Consider the following 24,571-nt stretch of genomic DNA (forward strand, 5'->3'; position numbering starts at 1 on the left):
GGGCGCAACAGCTGCACGCCGCCAGCAGCCGGGCTCGCTGGCTGGGCTCTGCCAGCAGCCATCGCCTGACAAAAATGTAACCCCGCTTCTCTTCTCCCCCCGCCCCTTTTCGCCCCTTCTTCCCCCCCCAGGACCCCGCTGGGATTTTTGAGCTGGTGGAAGTGGTTGGCAATGGCACGTACGGGCAAGTGTACAAGGTTTGTGGCAGAATTTCTTCTCCTTTTATTATTGTCATTTTCCTAGAGGGTACCCGGTGTCTCTGCCGGGCTGAGCACACGGCTGAGGGCGAGCCACCCGCTGTGGCAAGCGGAACAGTTGGGGATGATAAAAATGCTGTCCTTGTCATTGTTGCTGCCCGCGACAAGTTTGTCAGCCTCTTGGCTTCTGCTTTTCCAGAGGGGCACAAATTGCTCTCTCAAGCACCCATCCTGAAATGATGAAATAGTCCTTTATTGTCCTAATTCCCCCCTACGGGGCACTGTCTGAGTGTGTCCGGGCTATACAAATAGGTCCGTGGGCTTATTCAGAATTGCTGCTGGAAGTCCTCATGGAAGTTGATGCCGCTGCTGCGGTGACTTTAGACAAAGGCATTGGCCTTCATTAAAATTGTCACCCGGTTTCCTTGTTGGAAAACCTTCAAAGTGCTGGAGCTGTCGAGTCGGGGGTGAATGGTGCTGCATCCGATCCCGCTGTGCTGTGCTCTGCGATGATGGGGGGGAGCAGAGTGACAATAATAATAAGCGATCGAAGCAGGGAGGCTTATTCTGTGAAAATCAGAATTCCCAGAATAACCTGTTTGACAAGTGTATGACTTTAAAAAATAGAAATCGGAGAGTGCCCATGTGGGTGTGAAACTAGCCTACTTTTTTTTTCCCCCTCCCGTGTGCAGTCAGTGGAACAAACAAATCTGGAGATTGCATGACTTTGCAGTCAGTGCTAGCTACCAGGATGACTAATTATTCACACAGTCTTAACACTTGGCTAAAGACGGGAGGCTCTGGCCTTATATCGTATAGAAATGCAAGGCACATTTGCAGAGGGAAGGAGAGATAACTGAAAGTAACCGAGTATGCCTAGCTGCTTGGTTTTTGGTTTTTTTTTTTGCTTATAAACAAGGCAGTATAATTGGTGAGTTTCCCTGATGGCAAGATACTGCTGCTTGCAGCTCCAGTAACTAAATAAAGCGCTTCGGTGCCTCTTCTGCAAATGAAACACATGTCAGTTTGTTTTGAGGGCGTGAACCTCAGCCTTCGTGATGGAGAAGCAAGTCCGTCTGCGCAGTGTGCGAGTTGCATTTTAAGACTAGAAGTGGAATAACCGGGCTGCTGCTGTTGGCAGAAAGCTGGAAAAAATGATGTGGCTCAAAAGGCCAAGGAGAGGGGGGAGATGAGTGAGAAGCTGCACTTTGACACCACCTTGACCATTTAATGTTGTTCTGACGTTTTTTTCTGACAAATGGCACCATTTAATTTTTTTTTCTGTAATCCTTCTGCTCCCAGAGCTTGCATCACCTGAACCCTTCTTACAAAAAAAAAAAAAGTAGGGCGTGAATGTGTGACTTGAAACTCTCCTGTTAATTGTTGCAATTTGGTGCATTGTTTCTAGGCTTAGTTGTTAATGCTTTGACTTAATGAGTGAAGTCCTCGGTGGTTTAACAGTCTTGACAATAGAAATTTTAAATTTAATTTTCCTTAAGTATGCTAGAACTCTCCTGGAATAGTTAGCGTTAGAAATGAAACTCGGCGCATGCATTTATTGGCTTGGAAGAGTGAACGAACACACCTGAGGTCTCAGGGCATCGGTGTCACTCTGGTAACAGGGGGAGCAGCAGGCGGCTTCTGTCAGGGCACTAGTTTGGGTGTGTGTCTGATGAGATTTCCCTGCCCTTCCTCGCCGCTTAGACAACGCTGGCAATGTTTCCTCTTGCCTGGTAACGGAGGGCACGGTGGTTTGGGTGCCATGGAATAAAGGAAATAATAGGTAAATACTGCTTTGCTACAGAGCCTTTCAGGCAGTAGTGGGTTGACAGGTGTGTAAGTTTGGATTTGCGCTGCTACTTCTTAGGCATTTGTCCACATTGGTGTACGTAGTCTTAACATGTGGACACCTAAGAGGGTTGTACATAAACAAAAGATACCAAAACAAAAAACTTCCTTGCTCTGATTAAACCTTGCCTTTCTTCTTAAAAGAATGCAGTTATGTAGAAAAAAACCAGTGCAATAGCAGTGCAATAGTATTTAACTTTTCTCAGCCGCTGTTTTGTTAGGAAAAATGCTCCAGGGACACCCGAAGATGAAACTGCGTGTGAATGTTTTCAGGGCTTTCGGAGGAACTGCATAACCGAGGGAAAAACGTGGTTACGCTGTGTTTGCTTGTTGCCTTCCGCTTTCCTCCTACCCAGCAAGCCCTCCTTGAAATCCCTCTTCTCAAATAGTTTTACTTCCCTTTTAACTGGTCTGTCATCCCAAGGGACTGGTGGCAGGTAGGTTGTCTTTGAGGAGCCATGCCCCGAGATCTCTGGGGCAGCGCTAGTTTGATGTACTTCCACATTTGTGTATCGGCATCAGCGATGATGTCACCCGGGTGCGGGGAGCGGGATTGGCTGGCTACCTGCCACTGCGGGGAGGACGGAGGGAGCGGGAGAGGGCATGACGTTATCTCTTTGTCTAGCTCATACACCCCGGCGGTGATACCGAAGGTCGTTTGCCTTGCTGGGGAGTCTCCTCTCCAGCGGTGGGAAGGAGACTGCGCCGACCTGTTGAAAAGCAGAAAATAGTCCTGATTTTCTCCTCTTTGCCTTAGCTGAGCTTGCTGGAAATAGCTCAGATCTATCTAGCCAGCCATATTTCTATAGATAGTTCTACCTTAGCTATTTATTTAGCTATATATAGGTGTACAGCTGTATATAGGTGTGTAGACGCGCATGAATTATGAGGGCAGCCCTTGGTTGTTTGGCACCTAAATGCAAGTGGAGTTACTCCCTGTCACAGAGCAGTGTGGGTCCTCCTGGGGTTTTATGCCGTTAAATGGGTTGGCTTATGTGGAGCGTACTGTGGGCCTGGGACCTCGGCAGTGAGGTATTAAAAAATACTAGGCTTTCAGCTGCTCCGCTTAAAGTCTGTAGAGTTTACATTATTTTCATCTTCATAACCTTGCTTATACCTTTCCTTACGACGTAAAGGAGCCTTGCGTTTCAAGAACAGCTTGCTCCACAGCGGTGAATCGGGGAAAAAAATGAGCCCGGGGTTCCCCGGCCCTGGGTGCCGAAAAGAAACGGGATGTTTTTGGGAAGTCTTTGCCCAGGCAGGGGAAGGGGCGGCGGTGGGGGTGGCTTGTTCGTCCTGGGGCAAAGCAGAGCTCCTCCGCTGATCATCTGAAATCCCGGGGAACGAAAGGCCGGTCTGGAAGTTGTTTGCCCTTTCGTAGTTAGTTCAAAATCCGGGAGTGATGGCACTGAAGGAGGAGGGACGCTTTTGCAAGTTGCATCGCTTCTAAGTTAGAAAGCAAAGGGTTAAACGTTGCAAAGTAGAGCGAGCAGAGTTCCCTCCGAGCTGATGCAGAAATGACTGGCCGCAGAGCCCCCTGCGCCTGTAGTTTAACACTTTTAAGGAGCCCCACGCCTCTGAGAGAGAAAGTTCCCTTCAACAGGTTGGTATCAGCTGATGGGAGCCCAGAGGCATGTGCGGGCTTGTCCGGAGCAGTGCCCTGCCTGCCCGCAGCAGGCAGAGCAGCACCCCCACCTGGGGCTCAGTGCCCCTAAGCCCTCTTCAGCGACACCCCACCTTTAACTAGTGAGGTGCAAGCAAGGGATGATGTGAACGGCACAGAATTCGGCAGAAAAATGGTGTTAGCCTGTAATCGTGCTTTTTGTGCATGCTGCTGTCTTGTGGGGTGGCTGTGCCTCCGGTCTCCTTTCCTCCTGAAGTCAATCCCGCTTTATCAGAGCACGTTGGTGTAGCTGGAACTTGTATCCAGCTTACCAAACGATTAGCTGCCCTAAGGACTTTTTCTGATCTTTTGGAAATAGTGAAGAAGCATTTTTAGCATTGCTGCGGTTCGATTTTAGTTTTTCACATCCAGTAGTAAGCTTAATTTGAAGTTTGGCTCGCACAAAATGAAAACACTCCTGAAATTTGCCTCGAGATAAGATTTGAACTGGGTGTTTGCTTCCCTTTTTCTTTTTTAATGCAAAAATGACCTCTGAACTAAAGGCATTGGTTAATATTTTGCACATTTAAAAAATCTCTACCATCTGATACTTCATAGAGGCATAAGGCTGATTAATGTCGCTATTGAGACTGAACTGTGTTAACTTGCTCCGTCACTTTCTCTTTGGTTGTTTTTTTGGCGGGTGTGTGTATGTGTTTTTTAAAGACAGCTAACACTTTGAAATAGCTGTTGTGAGTGCGCTGTTAGGTCTCACAGATAGACATCGTAATTCTCTTGCAGCAGCAATGACTGGGGGGAAGGATGTTTTCCTGCGAGTTCTGAGAGCGCACCAGCAAAATAAGAATTAGGGAGGATACTCCTAATTGCCCTCAACGCAGGCTGGTGTGGCTTTCTAAGAGCCTTGTAATAGTTAATTCACAGTGAAGGCTTCTTTTGTTGATTTATGTTGCAGCCTTCCAAAACTGCATGTAAATGATGTGTATTGTCTAACTGCTGGCTCATAAAAGGAAGTGATGTAAGATGTGATCGTTTAAATGCTGATTTGAAAATAAATTAAAACTTGGATAAATGTTTTCCCACGCTAAGGATACTCTATTTTTGTCTTAATGGACTTTCTATCTCACAAGGTGACTGTGCTGGGGGGTAGGAAGAGAAGACAGTGCTTGGTATTCTCTACTAACTCAGCTGAATTTTTTTTTCCCCCCTCTCCCCTTTCTTTCTCTCATTGCTAAAGGGACATCATTGTGGATTCAAATGATTTTGTTAAACATGAATACAATTCCAGTCTTATCACTATAAAGACAAACTGTACTGAGGATCAGTGAGGTCACTGGCTTTCAGGAACTGGTCCAGACCAGCTCTCTTAAGTATGAACTGCTCTTCCCTTCCTCCTCTGATTTTTTGTGGATTGTGTTGCAGAGGGAGAGTTTGCTGTTGGAGAAATAGGGAAGGACCAGGCAGTGGCTGGAATACTGGCATTTCTCTTGGTCCTGCGCCTAGATGTAGCCCTTAGCGTTGTTTGCCCCCCTCTCCCCCCCGGCCCCGCCATCCTCCCCCAAATTGGCTGCACTTTTTACCACCCAAATCCTTCTTAATTAAATATACAAAAGCTAGGCAGGTGGCCAGTGGGGATTACGGATATTTATTTTTATTAAAAAAAAAAAAGAAAAGAAAAAGAGAAAAGAAAGCAACCTGCCAATTGTGGGTAACCACATGTCCTTCTCGTTCTTCCTCCCCCGATCCATCTGTCTGTTTGTCAAAACGTCTTTTTTTAATATCTCATCTTAAATCAAATTGCAGGCTCCTGGGGCAGGGACTCCTTATTCCTGGAGTAATTAGAAGAGGACCCGACACGCTGGGATGTGGGTGTGTGCAGGGCTTCGAGGTGATGGATGTAACAAAATACAGCCCAGAGTCTTACGCTGACTCCTAGGAAATTTTTTCAGCTTTCTCTGGGAAGATTTTTCAACTGATGTGGGTAAAATTTCAGTTGAAATTGTCTCATACTCTCCTTACTTTTTCTGTGTGTGTGCGCTCTCTCCCCGTTGGCAATGGTAGGGGTCATTTCCCAAGGCTTGTGAAGGTAGATGGTTTTCCCCATGAAGGTCTCTGCACTTTGCTCCAGGCATGGGGAAGGTGAGCTTTATTCATAAGGCCCAGGACAGGGATTTTTTTGTTAGTTTAGGGATATTAAAGAAGGGGAGAAAAGCAGAAACATACACCTTCCCTTTCCTTGCTGTATTTTTGCTCTCTCCTGGTAATGGAAATTTTGGTGACGTGTTATCAACTTCCAGGCACCAGAGCCTCGGTGGCAGTGTGCAGAGGTGCTTTTTTTGGCCTCTGTGATGATGGCAGGTCTGCGCCTCCCACCCTAGGAGATGATGTAGAGGAATGTCCCCAAAGGGGATTCAGCATCACAAGAGGTGTTCACCCTTTGCATTTCCCTGCCTTCAGCGTATACATTTTTTAGTATAAATTTTTGGACTACAATGCTAACTGACTTTTCTCATGTGGTCTAGCGTGTGTTTCTGTGTACACGTTATGTTCTAGTCATCTTGTTTTCAAGTGGTACTTTCTGTTGCAAGTGTGATTTCAGTCGGGTAGGTTGTGTACCTACCTTCTCGAGATCTGTTTTCCTTGGAGGAACATGGTATTTTTGTTTTTCCCATGTTACATTTCTGACTGTACACTCCGGCTCTGCCAGAAGTATTTCTCCCTCCCTTTGGATGACGTTGATATTTAAGCTCAATAGCATTTACTTGCACAATGTGAGCTCAACTGTAGTCAAAAGTTACAGTAAGATCCTTATCTGCGGCATTATTTTAGGTCTCAGTCCAACTCCCGCTGGAGCTGGTGGAAAGAATTCAACTCACTTGAACGAGAGGTGGATTTGGGAGGGGATCTCATAGCTTTGCACAAGAGTTTTCTTATCAATACCTTACGTTTGTAGCATTATGGGTCCGTGATTGTTTCTCAGGTCGGCACAGGCTCAAGAAAAGATCCTGTTGGCTCTAAAATCAGGCAAATATGGGAAGGGGGAGGAAAAAACCCACAACTGTGCATACTTCTTGGGAACCTTGAGGTAGCTTTGAATGTAGAGGACTTGGAGATTTTGACATTGCATCTCAGTATTACTTCCAAAGTGTATTTTCTGCCTTGGATGTAGTGTGAAACACTTGCACAGAGGCACAAAATATGACACTGATTTCAAACTGCAGAGTGTTGCCAAATGGTCAATATGCTGTTTTGAAGTTCATGATGCTTCCACCTAATCCTTGTTCCTGGTCCCCTGTCCTGTTCTGAGCAAGGCTTGATATATCTCCTCCTGGGTGGCCACCGGGCTCAGCAGTCCTAGCTTCTGTGGTATCTATTTCAGTGTTAGAAATAGGAGGGAGCAGCTTTCTGAAAGAGAAGTGAATACAGACTGGAGACACGATAGTCCTGCAGGCAGAGCAGTCCCTTGCTGTGCCGGGCTTTGCCGTCCTGCAACAGGGTGAAATCTGCTGTTCTGAAAGTAATGAATAACTACAATTTGACCTCAGTGGTGTTGGTTTTAATTTGCTGCTGACTGGGAAACCTGTGAGAAGCACCACTGAAGAAGGCTGAAATCCCAGAGACGGTGGAATGGAGATGCCCACTCTTACAGAGGACTGGCACTTCCGAAGCACATAGGGGTCGGGTGGACGTATGGGTGGAGTGGGCTTCTCTCCACTTTATTTAGTAATCGGTGCTACTAACTCCTATCTCAAGTGCCCTGTGCAACTCACTGTAGCAGGCATGAAGGGTGTTGACCTCTTCTCCCTGGGATTTTCCCATGCCCTCCTCCTGCTTGATCTTGCATCATACTGACAAGTGGAGGACCAAATCTATGGGAAGATGTGGAGTTAGGAAGAGATAGTGGGACAGGTCAGAGAGAGGCAGCCTAGTGAAGGTGAATTTACAGAGGGAATCAGAGGGTGAAGAAGGAGAAGCTGGCTTAAAAGTTGAGAATAAGCTAGTGCATGTTTCATAGTTGTAGGAAACAAAAAGTCGTGTGGAGTCAGGGAAGTGCTTAATATGACAACAAGTAAGGGACAGCTTAATTGTCAGTAGAAATACGTCAGCATGTATAATTTATATTAAAAAAAAAATATATATATTAGGAAAGAGATTAGCTTTTACCCATGGAATTCACTAGCTTTCACTAGCCAGCCAGGCTTTGGGCTTATGCACACCAGGGGAGGGTATATTGACACAAGTTTTTGTGCTGATTTCAGCATGGCCGGGGCTGACGAGACCTCCCTCAGCCCACCTAGCTGTGTGGTGACCATGTGCCAGAATAAGTGATGCCTTCTGGGGGAGATAGTTTAACACTCCTGGCAAAATGCTTCTTTCCCACCGAAGCTGCGCCTCCCTGGGTTGCTCTGCCACTGTAGCTGTCATTATCGCTATACAAACAGGACACTACAAGTGCCAACAGGTCCTGATCAGCCCGTCTAGTAATAAAACAGCTAATGTGGTAAAACTCCTAACATGGATGCAGTTATACTGGTATTGTAGTGCTCATCTGGTATGTCTCCCTCACCTCCCTTTGGAGCTGTCCCATGGCGTGTTGATAAGAGCTGCTCTCCACGCAGGGATCACAGTGACTCATGGATTTGTACCTGTGGCTGAAGGAGCCGCATGGGCTGTAGACACATGTTCCCTGGAGCAAGGTCACACTGCCCCTGGAGAAGGTCTGCTGTGGGCTGGGATCAGTCAGGAATGCAGCTGCTGGGGCTGTTGATGGTACGCCATGGCCGCTTATCTGCTTCCTCCCCTGCCCCTGTGTGCCTTGAGTGCCCCATTAACTCCCTGGCTCTGGGGCTGCTGGCGAGGTCCACTTACTTAATCCTCATCCTCTTCCCACCACCCTGGCCGGAGAAGTCCTAAAAGATCCCTCTGGGCACCTTGCATTTGCAGCTTTGGAGACGTGGGTGCTGCCCCGCTCCTTACCTGCCTCCAAAGGCTTTCCTTCTTCCAGTGCTGCTCTCTACATGGAGATGCTGATCCTCACGTCCATCCATAACACCCATCTGCCTGGTCTTCGGCTCCTCACTCTGTGTTGTATTATCCCCAAAAGTGGCTTTTCTTTTTGGTATGCCTGTGGAGTTCCCCTTAGCTTCACTGGATGTTTTAGGGCTCTGAAAATTTGACTGTTTGGGTTACCATCTTTTTATGTTGTATGAGTCCATGGTATTGACTTGTTGGCTCTGGTTCCTGCACCTGGCAGCTCCACCAGAGGACAGATGTGAAATGGGAGGACATTACTTAAGTAGGTAAAAGAATGGCAGCAGCTTGAAATATTCAGTTGCACCAAATCTGAGTTTTATTGACTTCCTGAGGACTACCAGGGCAATAGTTTACTCCTGCTGGTTTACCTCAAAGCTGATGCACTTTGTTTGGGATTTGTGCATTTGGAACTGTTAAAAATTTCTTGAAGTCTTAAAAATACAACAGTCAATTGCAGTTAAGCTCTGGTAGTTTCAATTGCTTCTTCCCAGGATTTTGTGAGAGTAGCTGTAGGGGATGACAGTGGGCAAGAGTTCACGATTCTAATTTGAACAGTAAGCTCAAACCAAAATAAACTTGTCTCAAAGCTTGCCCCCTACGCTTGGAGCTATCTAATGGTATTGGGTTGTTTTGTTTTCAAACCCAGGAAAGAAAAGCTTAAGGTCAATAGGCCTTAATGTATTATAGTAAATTGTACCATGCCGTACTTGCTTTTATGTATCTTAAAGAGACCTCCCAACATCATTACAATTCATTATTTTTCTTCATTTTTGTGCTTCACAAGGAAAATTCTGTAGAATATCTAAAAGGAAGCACAACTGTGCCATCTTAGAAGGCTGCTGTCAAGAGGGAATACTTGTAGCTGAGTTATAAACCCTTGCAGGCAGGGGTACCTAAGCTACCCTTAGCTGTAGTGCCACTAACATGTGCTACTGCAATAACCAAAATAATTCTTGGGGGAACTGGTGCAGCAGCGTTTGCGTATAATGATGAGGTATTTGCTGACTGGAAGCCCTAACTGAGTTTCTTTTGTGCTTCTCCAAAAAACTGATGGCGCTGTGTATCTCCAGTTATTTTGTGGTGGTCTGATAGGTGAAAAATGCATTTTGTAGCGAGAGCTGCAGATATGCACATCTGGTCGGTAATTTATAGCTTGTTTCTGTGCAGTGGGCTTGGGTGGTACTTTTGAAAGGTGCTTAAGTAGGTGGGCTGCTTACTGTCCTTCCACTGTCTAAATCTGAGCTGTGTGCTCTAGGACTCACAGTGGAGAGAAATAGGACAGGGGAATGGCCTCTGGAGATAACTACCCTAGGATGAGATAAATTGCTCTTCACCTGAGTCTTTGTCTTTTAATTATAATGGGAACTTAAGGACGAATGTCTCAGTTGTGTGTCTTCTAGATGTCTAAGGTCGGACAGGTCGACCCCACTCTGTACCATGCATATAGTAGCTCCTACAGTCTGTCTTCTTTGTGGGATATATAGTAGGAGTGAAGATGCCTTTGTAAGTGGATGTGTGAAAGTGAATGACATGTAAAACCTCTCTTGCCCATCACTGGGAGGGAAGCATCCCTTTTCCAAAAAGACTCATAAATAAGTGACCTGTTTTTGCATGCATTTACCAAGAGGTGAACGTGCTTGCCCTCATTTAGTATCTCTGCACTCTTATATGAAGGCTGGGAACTTAAATATAGACAGGTTTATTTCTGCAGAACTTCAGAGGGATCTGGTTGAGAAGAACTATCAGTGTGAAAAGCACTCAATGCCTCCTGTCTCCTCTCTGTGCCCTCAGCAGTAAGCTCTGGGGTCTTTCCTGTTCAGATAAACTATACTTCTACAGAGAATGCGTTTATTCTAGGTTGCTGTTTTTCAGGAGAGAATTATAGAAATACTGTATCAACATCATCAAAGGAGTTAAGGGTTTTAACAAAGTGCCTGACGTTCAAGGCTATTTTTTCAAAGCATTATTTCAGTGTTTCTCTGCAAGGTATCCTTTCCCATCAAACCTGTTCGGGTTTTTTTTGGTTCCCCCCCCCCGGCCATGTCATTGTATTGCTTCTCTGTAGCTGTAAGCTCAGCTGGTGGAATTCAATCTGGTTGTGAATCTTATTTTTAAATCTCAATCTGTTGTAAATCCGAGTATCTTTTCTCTAATTAACACTTGGGTTTTTTTGAGGCAATTTGCTGCATGTTCCTTCAGCAGCTACAGCGGACATTCCTGAAGTACTTGAAGTTTCATATTCCGTACCATTTGTTAAACCGAACTATCAATTGCATGGTAATCTCCTGTACAAACACAGAAGGAAGCGGAACTCTCGTGTGCTGCTTCTCTGATAGCCAAGTTATCCGCTGTGCTTTACTTCGGAGTGAGGATGTGGGAGGGAAGTACAGCAGGGAACTGATGTAATTTATTCCCAGCCACCCAGGAAATATGTGACAGAGGTACAATCCAAATCTCTGGACGCGAAGTTCTGTGCTTTAATCAAAAGAGATCCCTTCTTTGCCTTAGTGATAGCTGGGATGAGCTTTCGCGCTTACCCAAGCCAAAGAGAGGGAAGACTTTGCGTGTTGACCCTCTGGTCTCTTAAGAGCCGCCCAGAGGAAGGGGCTGAATGTTCTTGGGCGACTGGGCAGGTGTATCTCGTAGAGCGAGCCTCATGGTACCCCTGCTTGTTTGACTTGTGTTTGCGGTGGAATTGTTATGTGCTGTCTTGCAGTTCGTGAGGTTTCTGTGTTTCAGTGAGTTTTGCAGAAAGCCCTGAACTGAATTGCTCGCATTTAACTGTATTGCTCTCTGTAATGGAGGTGGGGCAGGTATTAGGATATTTTACCGTGACTAAACAAGCAGTGTTAATACCTTTAAAATTGGTATATTGACGTTTATGAGCAGATATCGCATTACAGTGATAGCTTCAGGGGCCTTCTGTTGCGTATGAGAGCTCTTGGTTGATTCAGAAAGCAAATAAACAAAATTTTAAAGCCACCCTAACACAATCAAGCATGTTAAACCGAAAATGCAAGGTGATGCTATGTCCTTAGCTTATCCTGCAATCCACTGTTATTTTGGCAGATTAAGTTAATGATGTACTGTTGCAGGAGAAGGAACAAAAGGCGCAGCGCTGAGAACTACAGGGACGTCTTGGATGTAAAGGACCTCCCTGATTCCATGGCAGGCCTTTTGTACACCAGCACCGTACCTCACACCCAATGCGCTCGTCCAGGGGCGCGTTCGGAGGAGTCCCTGTGCCGCAGGGGTTGGGGCTTTGGCAGAGCTGGCACGCCTCCAGGCTCCCTTAAATTGTCGCCTTCGCCTGTGTTTCTGCTGTGGTCTTGCGGGGGAAGAAAGAATGTCAGCCTATTAATAGCGATGGCACAGGCTTTCTCCTCTTCATCTGTTAAAAATCGCTGGAATGCTTTGAATAACAAATTACTAAAAAATCTTTTTTTTAAATCTGAGTGTTGGGAAGGGAGCGCTTTGCTCCTTCCTTTCCCCCACGTGAAACGCAATGAAATTCTCTGATCTGACTTGTCCTTGGGGGCTATGGAGAATGCTTTATGCAGCTCCCCCTGTGCGTTTTAGGTGCTCGCCAAGAGTTAAATTTTGGAGCGATGACAAGTGAATATGGAGAAAATGTTTCAAGTCACGTGACAGAAATGTTACTTGCTAAATAACTTGAGTGTTAAAAGAAGGAATGGGAAAAGCTTTTCTTAGCCTTTCTGGAAGTCTTATATGGCAAGAAATGAAAATCTTTAATATTGACCTAATTTTATTTGTATTTAAGATCAAAGAGCTCTTGTGAATGAGTTGCTTGTCTTATATGTCGCTGGCTTTATGGTTTTCTGAATGGCTTGAGGCAGTAAATCAGTCCTGAGTAATGCTACCTTTCCTTAGGTTTCCTCTGAGATAATGGAAGAGCGCTCTGGTTTCCTCTTCAGGAACAAAAATATATTAGTTATTGAGCAGACTTCTTTTCTGCTTAAGTTGCTGAGTTTGGAGGTGCCTCCTCGTGGATCGAGTGTTGTGGCAGCACTTGCATTGTGTTTTGGGAAAGGAAGAGAGAAGTGGGCAATGAAACCGCTGTCGTTGACACCGCCACTTTGGTGGCAGATCAAGTCCTTGCTGCAATTCGGGTTTGACTTTGGAGCATCCTCTTCTGCTGCTGCTCTGTACCTCTTAGCTTTTTGATAACAAAGCGCGTAGTCAGTGTGTGCTGCTGTTGTAAGGAAATATGTTTTGTATATGTACGGTGTGGTTGCACTGGGCTGGATAGGAAAGGGGAAGGTTTTATTTTGTGCTCCCCACCAGTAGGATTTCCTATTGCAGAAAGTAGAAGGGAAGATTAAGCAGACAGCTGAAACGCCCTGGGTGGTATCTGGTTACTTTATTCCAGCAGGGAGAGGGATCCTGCTTGCTCACACGGTACGGAGCTACGCTGAAAGCACCGGATCTTGGAGATTCTTCGACTTGCTGGAGAATCTACTGACCCGGTAGCACCGTAATGTGGGTTTTAGTCTGTCTCTGTAACTCAGATAGGAGAAGTTGGGAAAAGGGAACGTGAACAGCATTCCAAATCTGTAAAGATGGCATCAGCCTAGTTTGTAGATCCTTTGGAGTTTGGAAACAAAGCCAGTAGCCTTGGGTATTAAAGTGTCGCATTACTGTTTATATCCATCACCCTGCGGTGACGGAGAAGAGGAGATGAAATTCTTTTTGTGGGTGCTGTTGTCTGAACTGTTGACTGACGTGAAATGGCACATGTACGTGAAAACCCCCTGAAGAGAGCGCGGGTGGTACAGTACCTCTGAGATGGTAGTTTGGTCTGCTGAGCTTGGACTGCTCGTGAGTCTGTGTCAGTGGTGGTGGATGGTGCTGACTTGGCAGAGCCTCTTCTCACCTCCCCTGCTTGGAGCCGGTGCTCGTTGTGAGAGGTGCCCAATAAATGGGGAATCTCGTAAAGCCCCTTGCGTTGCTGAACTTTGTCAAAACCTGGCTTTTTGTCAAGGTTAGCTGAAAAATTTGGAGTGCGTTTTCCTTCCAAGAACTCTTGGTTTAAAGCTCCATTAATTGTATTTCAGTTACCATATGTGTTATGATAATAACCAAGAGTGGAAAGGACTGGATTTATTTCGGTAAACATTTCACCTAGTAAAAATTTAATAGCTTGTCCGCCTTCAAGGGCCGTTCCTTTTTTTCCTGTGCAGATTGTGCACCCAGCAGCAGTACAGAGTGTTTCCCTGAGAGCCATGTTTATAACCTGACCTTGAGATGCTGCTCTTCCCGAGAGACAGACAGGGCTGTTCCAAGGATGCTCAGTCCTGAGTTTCTTTGCAAGGCGCAGATTGGGTTCACCTCTGCTGCGCTGAATTCTGTGGGTTTCTTTTAATAGTGACTGCGGGCAGCTTTGAAAGATGATAAAAACAACACGCTGAAATGACTAGAGACTTGTGTCTGAATCGCAACCGTCAGCAAAACCACCTAGTTTCGGGAACTGTTCTGCGTGACGGCAGAAGAAGTCTTCTGAGTGCCCGAGCCAAACTTCTCTTCAACAAATACGTGATGTCATGATTTGAATGTTTCGAGGGAAATGTTTTCAATGGCTTTGCTGTCTTAGGCTGGCAGGAATAATATCCTTAACAGATTATGCAGGCCGCTTGTGTATTTATAATTTAAGAGGCGTAAATGTCATTTGAAAGAAAAGGAAGTGTGGTGGAATAAGAGCATGGTAGAGGTAATCCTTCTTACTGCAGTGTTCAGGTGTATATTGTTTTAGTTTAGATTATTTTTCTAAAGCTAGAAGTACTTTGGCTGTCCAGGATCAGGCCCCCCTCTGCTGAAGTCAGTGGACGCAAACTGTCTATCAGCCTGGCTCTGCAGCTTGGGGTTAGAGCCATGGGCAAAGGCTTGCACATTTTTGGTTCGAGACAATGTTCCCTCGTCAGACTTGAGAGAAAAAAGTAGTCTTTCTAGAAATATCACTTTTTGGAAGTGCCTCGTGTCTTAAACAACTTTGACCTATTCTCATAGAATATATCTTTTCTCATAGGAATGAATTTTCTATTTTTGCCCTTTTTTAGCGGTGGCAGGTTTCTCTCTCTCTCTCTGTGGTTTCATTTGTCCTTCTCGCTCCTCCCTCATACTCATCTGATGTGGGTGAATTCCTCCTGCTGCTCTCCCTTCCTCTAAACTCTACACTCATCATCCTTTGCATTTCTTCCTGTAGGTTTGTCTGTGGCTTTTTTTCTTTTTTTGGTGTAAAAGTAACTAACAAATAGAAGGGATATGGTTAAATCCACGTGACCTCTGGTATTGGCTGTAGTTCTGCCAAGATGAGTGAGGTTTGCTTGTTTTTTCATTAAGGTGTTTCTCCACATGCATTCTGTACCTTCTTTAGATCTTTTTTTGTGGTCTCTTTTTACCCTGGCTTTCCAAAGAAATGAGGCTCCGTCCATTTTATCCTGTCCTCAACGCTTTTTCAACCTCAGGGCTGACTTCAGCTGTGTTTTGGTTTGGCGTACGGGTCTAAAATCCTTACAAGTTTCACGAAAAATTGATGACTAGGTAGATTGAAGTGAGAGAGCCTGTTTGCTCTTCTCCTACCCCCTGCTTCCCCGTGGAGAAAGCCTATTAAAGTCCCTCTTTATTGGGCGTTGGGAAGATCTGTGCCCAAGATGAAGGCTTCAGGCTTACCTCTGCTTGCAGCGCTGTTTGCCTGCGAGGTGGGGGCAGAGGGGTCACAGTTGTTACCTGTCAGCTGAGCAAAAAAGAGAAGGAAAATGGTCTGTGGTCTGTCTTTTGCTCCACTGGGGTAAGATGGCAGGTGGCCATCACAAAATTTATTTATTTTCTTCCCCCCTGTCTTTCGGACAAAACTGTGGTGCCATGTCCTGAAGTTAGGGGGTTCCCCGCCAGCGGAGGCGGCAGTCGGAGGAGCTCTGTGGGGATGCTCTCCCAGGGCTCCTCTCTCTGCCGGGATTGAAGGTGTGAGGTTTGTATATGCTAACTAAAGTGCATTGAAAGGCTTTGCCTAGACAAGCCACGCTGCCCTTGACACATGCTAAGTCCATATAGTTAAAGCCCTCGGGTACTTAGTGTGTGCTAACCTCGGGCGGTAAATCCAGGGCCAGACAAGCCCCCTGAGGAGGTGGTGGACAAGGTGGGGATTTCTTTGCATTAGTCTTCGCTGCAGCCTCAGCCGGTGCCTGAATGCAAAACCGCTAATAAACAGTTGTAAACCCTGGATGCTTTTTCTCTTGTCAGCTCCTATCTGAATAGGGGCTTTTTTGTGACACATGCTTGTTTGCTCATGTTTCTCTTATAAGGAAAGCAGTTAAACTAGGCAATAACCACCAGTAATTCAGTGCTTCGTTAAGCATGTAATAAACCAAGCCCCAGATCCCTCGGTCTCCAGCCATTAGAGACTGCTGCCCTTTGTTTCTCTCTTTTGGGGGAGGAGGGAAGAAATGAGGCACAACTGACTTGTTCAGCGCGGGCAGGACAAAGGGGTGGCCGGACAGGGGAGAGGCACGATGGTGCGGGAGTCCCAGGATGGGCATTGCCATCCTTCCCAAAAAGTGCAGGATCAAAACCCAGCCTTTGCTCTGTGCCCGTGATGGCAAACTGTCCTGGTGTCTGCTGCAAATTTGTTTAAAAAAGGGATTGCAGCTCCTTGTGGTTGGTGCCGGATGAAGCACCAGGTCTCAGCTCATCCTCCTGAGCAAAGTGGGCACCTCTCGTTGACTACAATGCTTGCTATTGTTTTCTGACTTTTTTTTAATCCAGGTGTGGCCCAGCTGTGGGATAGGCAGTAGCTGATTCAATTCTGTGCTGTTTGCATCCATTGCCGAAATACAGCCTTCTACTGAGTTACCAAGTAGACTTTGTTGGGATTTTTTTTGTTGTTTGGGATTGGGTTTTCTTACAAAGCTACTTGATACAAGTGTTGGTGCAGAGTGGAAACAAAGCAAAGTCTTTAACCAATTTGTGGATAAATGTTTAGGACAGGTATCTTACAGAGTTCTGGGAAACTCTTCATGTAAAAACAAAATTAAAGTGCCTTCTTATCTCTGAATTGCCCCTTTAAGCCTCCAACCCAGCCTCTGCAAATCAGTTTGCTATTTCACAAAGAGAATGGCTTCATGCTATTTCTCTGCATGATTTTGCAAAATGCATTTCCAGAGGGGAGCTTTCTTACACATATGCAGACCAAATCTTAGCAAAACATTTCACTTTCTTCTACCTTCAGACTTATGAAAATGAACACTGTCATGACTTTTCAAAGTGTGGGTTTAAGCAAAAGCTCTCAAGGCATTTCAGCGCTGATTCTGCTGCAGCTGTTAGTTTAAGGAATCTCTTTTTAAACTGGAGGTGGCTGTTAATTATATTCAGGCGAGGAAAATGCAGTATTGAGCTGGAAAAACTGTAGTTTAGCTGATACTTATTTTGAGGTTGGGTGTGGCAGGTAAAAAAGACATTCTGCCAGAAAGGTAAAAGGAGAAGGACTGGTTCAAAATTTAATACAACTGATTTTTAACAACCTTCTCTAAAACTTTCTCCTTCTGTAACGTATTTTACCAGCAATGCCATCCGGAAGAGCACCACCCTTCTTTGACTGCTCTGTTTTAAACCATTGCAATGCTTCTGGCTTTCCAAAATTTGATACGACTTTTAGATGCTCAGTGCAATTCATCGTGGGACATCTAGTACACATGAATTTTGTTTCCTGGTCCTTTAGGTATAAGTAGGTGCCCAGTGACTCTGTAAACGCCAAATGGCAGTGTGTAAGACTGTAAGTGTTAGGCAACTAGTAGAGAGGGAGTGGGGGAATCTGCAGGTTGTCCCCGTGGGTCTGACTTCAGCTTGTTGGCTTGCAGATTCCACATGGACCGTCACCGCATCCCATCTCTGGTTCTGCGGGTTAGCCTGTGCAATCGTCCCCCTGAGACTGTGTGGGCATCACGGCCTTACGAAATGGTTCATTTAATTCCGCGGGATGATAATAACATTTGGTGGGGGAGCTTTAAACGTGGAGTGGCTGACTGCCCTTCGAGCCTGGAGCTTAGTCACTGTTTTCGTTGCCAGTTGCACTTCCCCTTCCCGAATGCGGCCGGGGCCATCCGCTCCCTGCGCAGGAGTGATGCTCTCCCCTTGGGAGCTGCCTGTCCCTCTGCTTTGATTCAGACCGTACTGCCCAGGAACTGCTTTCCTGCCCTCCCTGGGCGCGCAGAGCGGGTGGGAGAGCTGTGGGACATGCCAGGCTTATTATACTCAACAGTTTCCCAGCCTGCCAGGTTTACCAGGTGAAGTAAAATCAGTTATCTATTCAGATTTTTCTCACCTTATGGATGAATTGAGGCGTGCGTAAGGGTGTCTGCGGCCTTATGCCATATTGTGAGCAGCGGGGGATGAAGAAGCAGCTGATGTACATCTCTCCAGCATTATGCACGCTGGTTGCCGCTGTATCCTTATTCAGTTTTTCAGGTGCTGGATAATAATGCAGTGGTCTTTCTGGTAGTGGCAGGCAACAAATTATAAAGATCAAAACTCTCCCGCTCAGATATCTGCAATTTTGAATGTACACACATAGGCTTTTTTTCAGGAAAATCACTATCGCATCTATTGCTCAAGCTGTTTTTTAAGATTCCCTCCTCCCTGCCCCCCCCCCAACTCCCTTGATCTGCAAGGAGGTGACAGTTGTGGGAGGATTGAGCCAAGTCTGGTTTTTAGGTATTAGGAGGTACTTAGAGGAGTTTCTGTTGAGACCACCATCTGGACAGAGATTCATTTGCTGAGGAGCTGCGCCGATTCCAGGGGAAAACCGTTCAGATGTGGTATGTACGGTACTAGCAGGCTGAAAAGGCATTAAGGGAAGGTATAGGCTGCTATATGGTTACTTTAGGACTGTGTGTTTCTTGAAGATTTAACTGGACGAATAATATCAGGAGGTCTGGGCAAATGGGCAGATCTGTTTCTTAGAGGGATGGGTGCTGACCTCTGTAATGCACTGGGTAGGCAAAAGGCTCTCATCATTGTTAATTGCTCCTATATGGCAAATTCAATAATAATATAGGTGCCTGAGTACTTGGGAATAGCTCACTTCCCTCCGTTGATCTGGACCCGTCCCGTGCAGGAATTGCTGAAAGCGGGTTACGTTCTTGGGAGGAGTTTAAATTGCAGCAGATTTCCAACTTGACCCCTTGAAGTGTTTGAACTGCTAGAACAAACTCAGGAGAGAGATGCTCTTGCCCTCGGACATGGATCCTGTTTGTCCTGCTCTGCTGAATTTAACCTGCTGTGTTTCATGCTCTCCGTGCTGGAATTGACTGAAGATTAGAGCCGGGGGGACGCGACACACACGTCCCGCTCTGGGGGCATTGCACTGCTGGAGCTTCACATTTAGGCACCAGAAGGATTAAAGGGCGCACTTTGAAAAGATACTCCTTCATCTCACTGATAAGCAGTGCTGAACAGGCAGAGGGAGAGGAGGTTAATGCCCCTTTTACCCGGGGTCTGTTTAAAGACAGACAGTCGTTCAGCTAAAATATACATCCACAGTTCATTTCTGTTTAAACTGAAATTACTGGGTAAGGAAATGCATCCTGGGAACAGCTTAAGCCATATGCTAGGAAAGGAGCACTCTTCTCTCAAGCTCAGTTGACAGCAGCACGCTTAAGGGTTTTCTGTATTAAATATTTGATAAATCTGTAGTAGACTTGAATTCTGCATGGTTTTAATTACTTTTGATTTTTTTAAGCCTGCAGGATTCTGACATTTTTCTTCAACTTCCCTTTTTTCTGCCCCCACCCCCACGATGATCCTGTTTCATCGTGGAATGAACACTTGAGTATAATCGGCCATAGTCACGTCCTGGTGGTGGGCAGAGCGATCTCTGCGGAGCTGGCCATAAGGCTATGTTTCTAACTCTGGGTGGTCCAGAAAGCTCTGGTCCTGAAATTTGTTGCTTCAGAAATATTTGATTAACTTCATTGTATTAGCATGAGGTTGGTTTTATTGCTACTTCCTATACTTTATTAAAAATCTATTCTTAAAAATGCAAGCATGCGTGTTTGCTTCTAATGACCCCTTTCTTTCTCTGCTATTGGCAGCAATTTGCTAGGGTGTTGTTAGTAGCCAGTGCACCCAGGGATGGTAGGGTTGGGAGGTAGGAGTGGTAGGAGGGCATTTCCCCTCCTATTTTCTTTGAGATATTTTATTTTATTTATTTTATTTTATTGGTCAGAAAATATTTAGGTTTTTTTTTTCTTTTTTTTCGGGCTGGAGAGAAGCTGATTCTCCCTGTGCATTTTAAAGCAGGGTTCCAGATCTTCCTCTCCTGTCGAGTTATAGTTGGAGAATATTTGCCTGTCTGCGGGCCGTGAGCATGTAGGTGCCACTGGTCGCCGTGCCTGTTTGCTTTCTCCCCCCCCAGCTCCCCGCTGAGCAAAGGTTGGACCTTTCACTTGCTCCTCGCTTTGCATTTCCAGCGTTTGGATAAACTTGTCTTGCCGGGGAGCCACGGGCACAGGCGATTTCTGCTGAGCAGATGCACGCACATTATCTCCCTGTGTGATTTATGTCAGGCAGTGCAGTGGTGTTCCCAAAACACTGAATGGAAAGGGAGGTCAAGGGGAAAAAAAAAACCCCAGCCATAAGCAGTTGCTTGTAGCTGTTTCAAACAGTCTATTCTTGCTGCTGCTGCTTTATCACTCAGGTGCTTTGAGCTGGCAGACTCTGGACTGCAGGGGGGGGTGGGAAATCACTCCAGACAGAACTTGGTTTGCTTATTCACAGCGCGGTATCTTTCCTAGCAAGAACACAAATCTTTAAGGGAAAAGCACTGATCCCGTGTGAGCAATTGTGATATTTTGTTGTGAGGAATCAACACGTTCCCATGCAAAGTAGGGCTGCTAAGAGTACTTTCACCCAGCTAGGGGTGCAGGCTGGTGGTTAACAGTCTTTCCCCATTTCTCCTTATTTTGACCAGGTCTGCAGTTGTTTGTCTCTTGAGAGGCCCTTTCTGGAGATGTTTTCTGTGATTTTATTTCCCCCCCCCCCAATGGTATCTTCTTGGTCTCTGAGTTTTGCATTCTCCATCCTTCAGAATATTCAATACTTGGGAAATTAATCTTTCTTCAGTCTGTTTTCCATACGGTTGTAGGTATTTAAGAAATGCTGGAGACAGCTAAAACAAAAGGCCGTCCCAGACAAAAAATATAATACAAGCCACCTGAGTAGCGTGGTCTTCTCCAGCCGCCAATGGTATCTTCTTGGTCTCTGAGTTTTGCATTCTCCATCCTTCAGAATATTCAATACTTGGGAAATTAATCTTTCTTCAGTCTGTTTTCCATACGGTTGTAGGTATTTAAGAAATGCTGGAGACAGCTAAAACAAAAGGCCGTCCCAGACAAAAAATATAATACAAGCCACCTGAGTAGCGTGGTCTTCTCCAGCCGCCTGCTAGCAACTCTCCTTTTCCCTCGGCCTGAGGGCCTCCATGAAGTCTCTCCCCTCTGGATTTGCCAAGCACTCAGTTGCATGTTAATCACCAGTAATAAAAAGCATGCTTAAGATCAGACAAGCGTCTAATGATACTTGTCAAGGCTAAATGTCTCCTCGGTCTCTGCAGCTCTTTCCAACAGTGAGTGTGGATGGAGTGATTCATACCCCTCAGATGCAGCTGAGCGGGCGGCTCACCTGTGGGCAGTGGCTCGGCCATTTTCCTCTTACCTCCTGCCTCAGGCAAAGAGGGGTATCAGGCAGATCCTCATTTCTCAGGAAGCATCAGGGAGGTTATGTATGATCAGGTAGAGGGTGTGTTTGCTGTGTGCAAAACACTAAAAAAGGGCTGTGGCTCACCCCGCTCCTTACTCTGAGGCCAGATGTGTTTTAAGAGGACTCTGCTACTACAGACAACCATGGTAAAGATGCTCCCAGCATGGGTACAGGTTGTAGGGGCACGGTCACGTAGCTGATGAGGCTATATCTGTGTCAGGGCTTATGTTAGCCAGGAATGACCCTCTGGCTGACTGCAGGTTTGAAAGCTGAAGCTCAGGTGGGAGAGCCTGGTGGTGCCATCTTCGTCCATCACCTGCCTCTGCCTCTGCTCGTCAGCACCTTGGCATTGCCCAATGCTGGTTTAACTCCTTGTCAATTGATCTCTGTTACACAAGTCATCTGCTGACAAAAGAAAGATCTGGGTCACTGCTCTTAAAATAGATTCAGCATTAAGCAAATCGCTCAAGCAAGCTCTCCTTTCCTCTGAGAAGGCAATGTCAACCCAACCTCATAGGGATACCCCTAACAAGCAGAGCAACCTTCCGCAGAGGCCCTGTCAATTTAGCGATGCTTGCCTAATACGCTTTTAAAATGCAACGTCCAGCTGTTTGCACAATGTTTGACTTGTGCCTGAGGGAGTAAGGGTTTTTTCTTTATGTTAATGCAGATGTATGCATCAATGTGAACTGTTTTTTTGAGGTGGTCTTTGCAAATCTTCTCTTTCTTTGTGCTTTGGTGCCTGGAAGTGTGATTGGCATGTTTAACTTTCATCTGTAAGAGCCATGATAAATGATATCTGTAGAAGCTGATTGTTGCCCTTGCTTATACGCAGAGCTTAGCAGTGCCAATTTCATCTTGATAATAGTCATCCGATAACTGCTTTGAACACACTGTGCCAAGCCCACGTACGGGTGTGCAACCGGTCAAGGTTGAATTACTCATGAAATCCATTTTTAAGGTCACAGCTGGGCCTCTGCCGACTCTGATCCCGAGTTTATAGGACTTCCTGCACCACGTGCCCTTCTGCCAAAGTCCTGCGGACCTCCTGGGCTGCAAAATGTGCTGCCTGGCGGTTTCTTCTGCTTGTCCAGGGGATTTCTTCTACTCTGAAGAGGGCTACTGTCACTGGGAGTGAGGCTGGAAAATACACTGGTTGAAAAAGGGGAACTGGAAAGTAGGACGTTGGTTCTTCTCGTTCATCGGAGTTCACCTCTCTTTGTGTGTATTGACTTTACTGTGGGCATGGAAAGCACAGTAGCCAGTGGTTTGATAAATTGGGAGGTCCGGGTGGAATTTCCAGTTATGAGGCAAATGGAGTGAAATATGGTTTGGTGTACCATGAATGGGTTCCCCGCTTGATCCCATGCCAACCTGGGTTGGTAGCAGCAGAAAAGTCCCTCTAAAGATAGGGGAGGTGGCAGTTTTCTACTAATTATGCCGTAGAAAACATGGTATGTTTTTGAGGGAGGGGTGGTTGGGCAACGTGAGCCCTCATAATTCTTTCCCCACCCTTTTCCTAATGTTATGTTCATAATATCTGCTCCGCTTTTGGGTTATACCCTAAGTAGACTCCAGGCAAGGTGGCGGGCAGTGCCTTGCTGTGGTGTGAAACCATCAGCACAAATTGTGCACCCCCACAAGGCTCTGGGGGAGCAGATGCCTTAAAGATGGATCTAACAAAACCAGCCTTCTGGCCGGAGAGCCGTGTATGCAGGCAAGTAAAACGCTGGTGAGAACTGTATGCAACAGGGTTGTAACTGAAGTTTAAGACTTACCTTTGGGCTACAGAAAATCACTCTCTGCAGCCCTGAAAGCAGTGATGCGAGCACTCACAAGACAGAGGGAATGTTGGTGGCGCTTCTGTAGTGCGTTAGCAAGAGCACTTGGCTAGCTGGGAATTGCGATGCAAGCTCTTCCTCTGGGATGTGATCCCTTATCTCCTGCCCCGCAAAGGCTACTCCAACCGCTGTGCGGTTCCATTAAGACTCCTAGGAGTCTTAGTAGACTCGATAGGAAAGTCTTAGTAGAATCGATCCCACTCTCTTACTGAAATTTTAATACTTTGCATGAATAAATGTTTGATTGGTTTGGGAAGGAGATGGTGTGATGCGTACGGCTTTGTGTGATATGTCATCACATACAGGGTTTTCTAACAAGTCCCGAATCTGCACATCTAAGAATACCGAAATACTGTTTGGGTGAAAGAGGGGATGAAGGGTTCGTTGGTAATGGTAGTTCTTCCACCCGGAAGAGGGGAGACGGGGATACTAGTACCTACTTCAGCCCCCTCCTGATGGCGTGCTTTCAGGAAAAGAGAGTGCCTCAGCACTGCCGAGGGGTGAGAGGGGAGGCTGAACAGAGGAGTTGCTGTTGATAGGTACCAGTTTTACCCTCAGCGAAGGACTGAGGAACAGAGGGAGTCGAATTCTTCTGTAGATAATGTTCTTGATGGGAACAGAAAGCTCCCTCCTTTAGCAGGCCTGTATGTCCCCAGTGGTTTGGAAGTCCAAACCATCTCTTACCTATCAGCTAAGAACAAACCATTTCCTTTCATAGACTAGAGGAAAAATCAAGGAACACTGTGGTAACTATTAATAATGTTTCTCTACTTTCCCCGTGACGAAGTGTTGCTTTGTTTCTTTTTTCCTTGATGATGAGAAAACAGAAGTGCCAGGCAGTGACTTTAAACTGCCTGCGCCAAGGGAGATTGCTACTTCGGAAATGAACTCCTTTACCATGCCGTGCTGCCATTGGGGTTAATCCTGACCTGGAGCCTAGCGTTTGCCTTTCCATCTCGGATTCTTCCCACTCCCAAACCACTAATCTAATCAACTTAAACAGAAATTAAAAATGCTAAATTGGGAGAAGGCTTTGTAACTCTTTTCCTAAGGAGACTGGTGCTCGCCCTGGCTTAGCCTTTGTCAGTGATGCGTTGGGAGCAGAAAACTGTTAGTTGTTGTTTGCCCCAAATCGTTATGTCAGGAAGATGGACTGAATGAGGACCAAAAATTGTTTCAGGTTATTGTCGCTCTTTTTATTTCAGCTGTTCTCAAGTTTTGCTGTACTGAGCCCAGCACTTAACCAGAGTGACCTTCAGCTG

At 46.0% G+C, this 24,571-nt stretch overlaps 1 protein-coding gene across 1 annotated transcript in view; it reads left to right on the top strand.

Moving 5' to 3' along the window:
- The first annotated feature begins 129 nt into the window (after nucleotides 1-129).
- Nucleotides 130-24,571, top strand: part of MAP4K4 (mitogen-activated protein kinase kinase kinase kinase 4) — a 162,322-nt gene continuing 137,880 nt past the window's right edge. Inside the window, exon 1 of the mRNA XM_009326237.1 lies at nucleotides 130-197. The gene's annotated coding sequence lies outside the window, so the exon portion shown is untranslated. The remainder of the gene's footprint in view (nucleotides 198-24,571) is intronic.

The sequence above is a fragment of the Pygoscelis adeliae genome, unplaced genomic scaffold (assembly GCF_000699105.1).
Source record: "Pygoscelis adeliae isolate BGI_AS28 unplaced genomic scaffold, ASM69910v1 Scaffold156, whole genome shotgun sequence".
Classification (NCBI taxonomy): Eukaryota; Metazoa; Chordata; class Aves; order Sphenisciformes; family Spheniscidae; genus Pygoscelis; species Pygoscelis adeliae.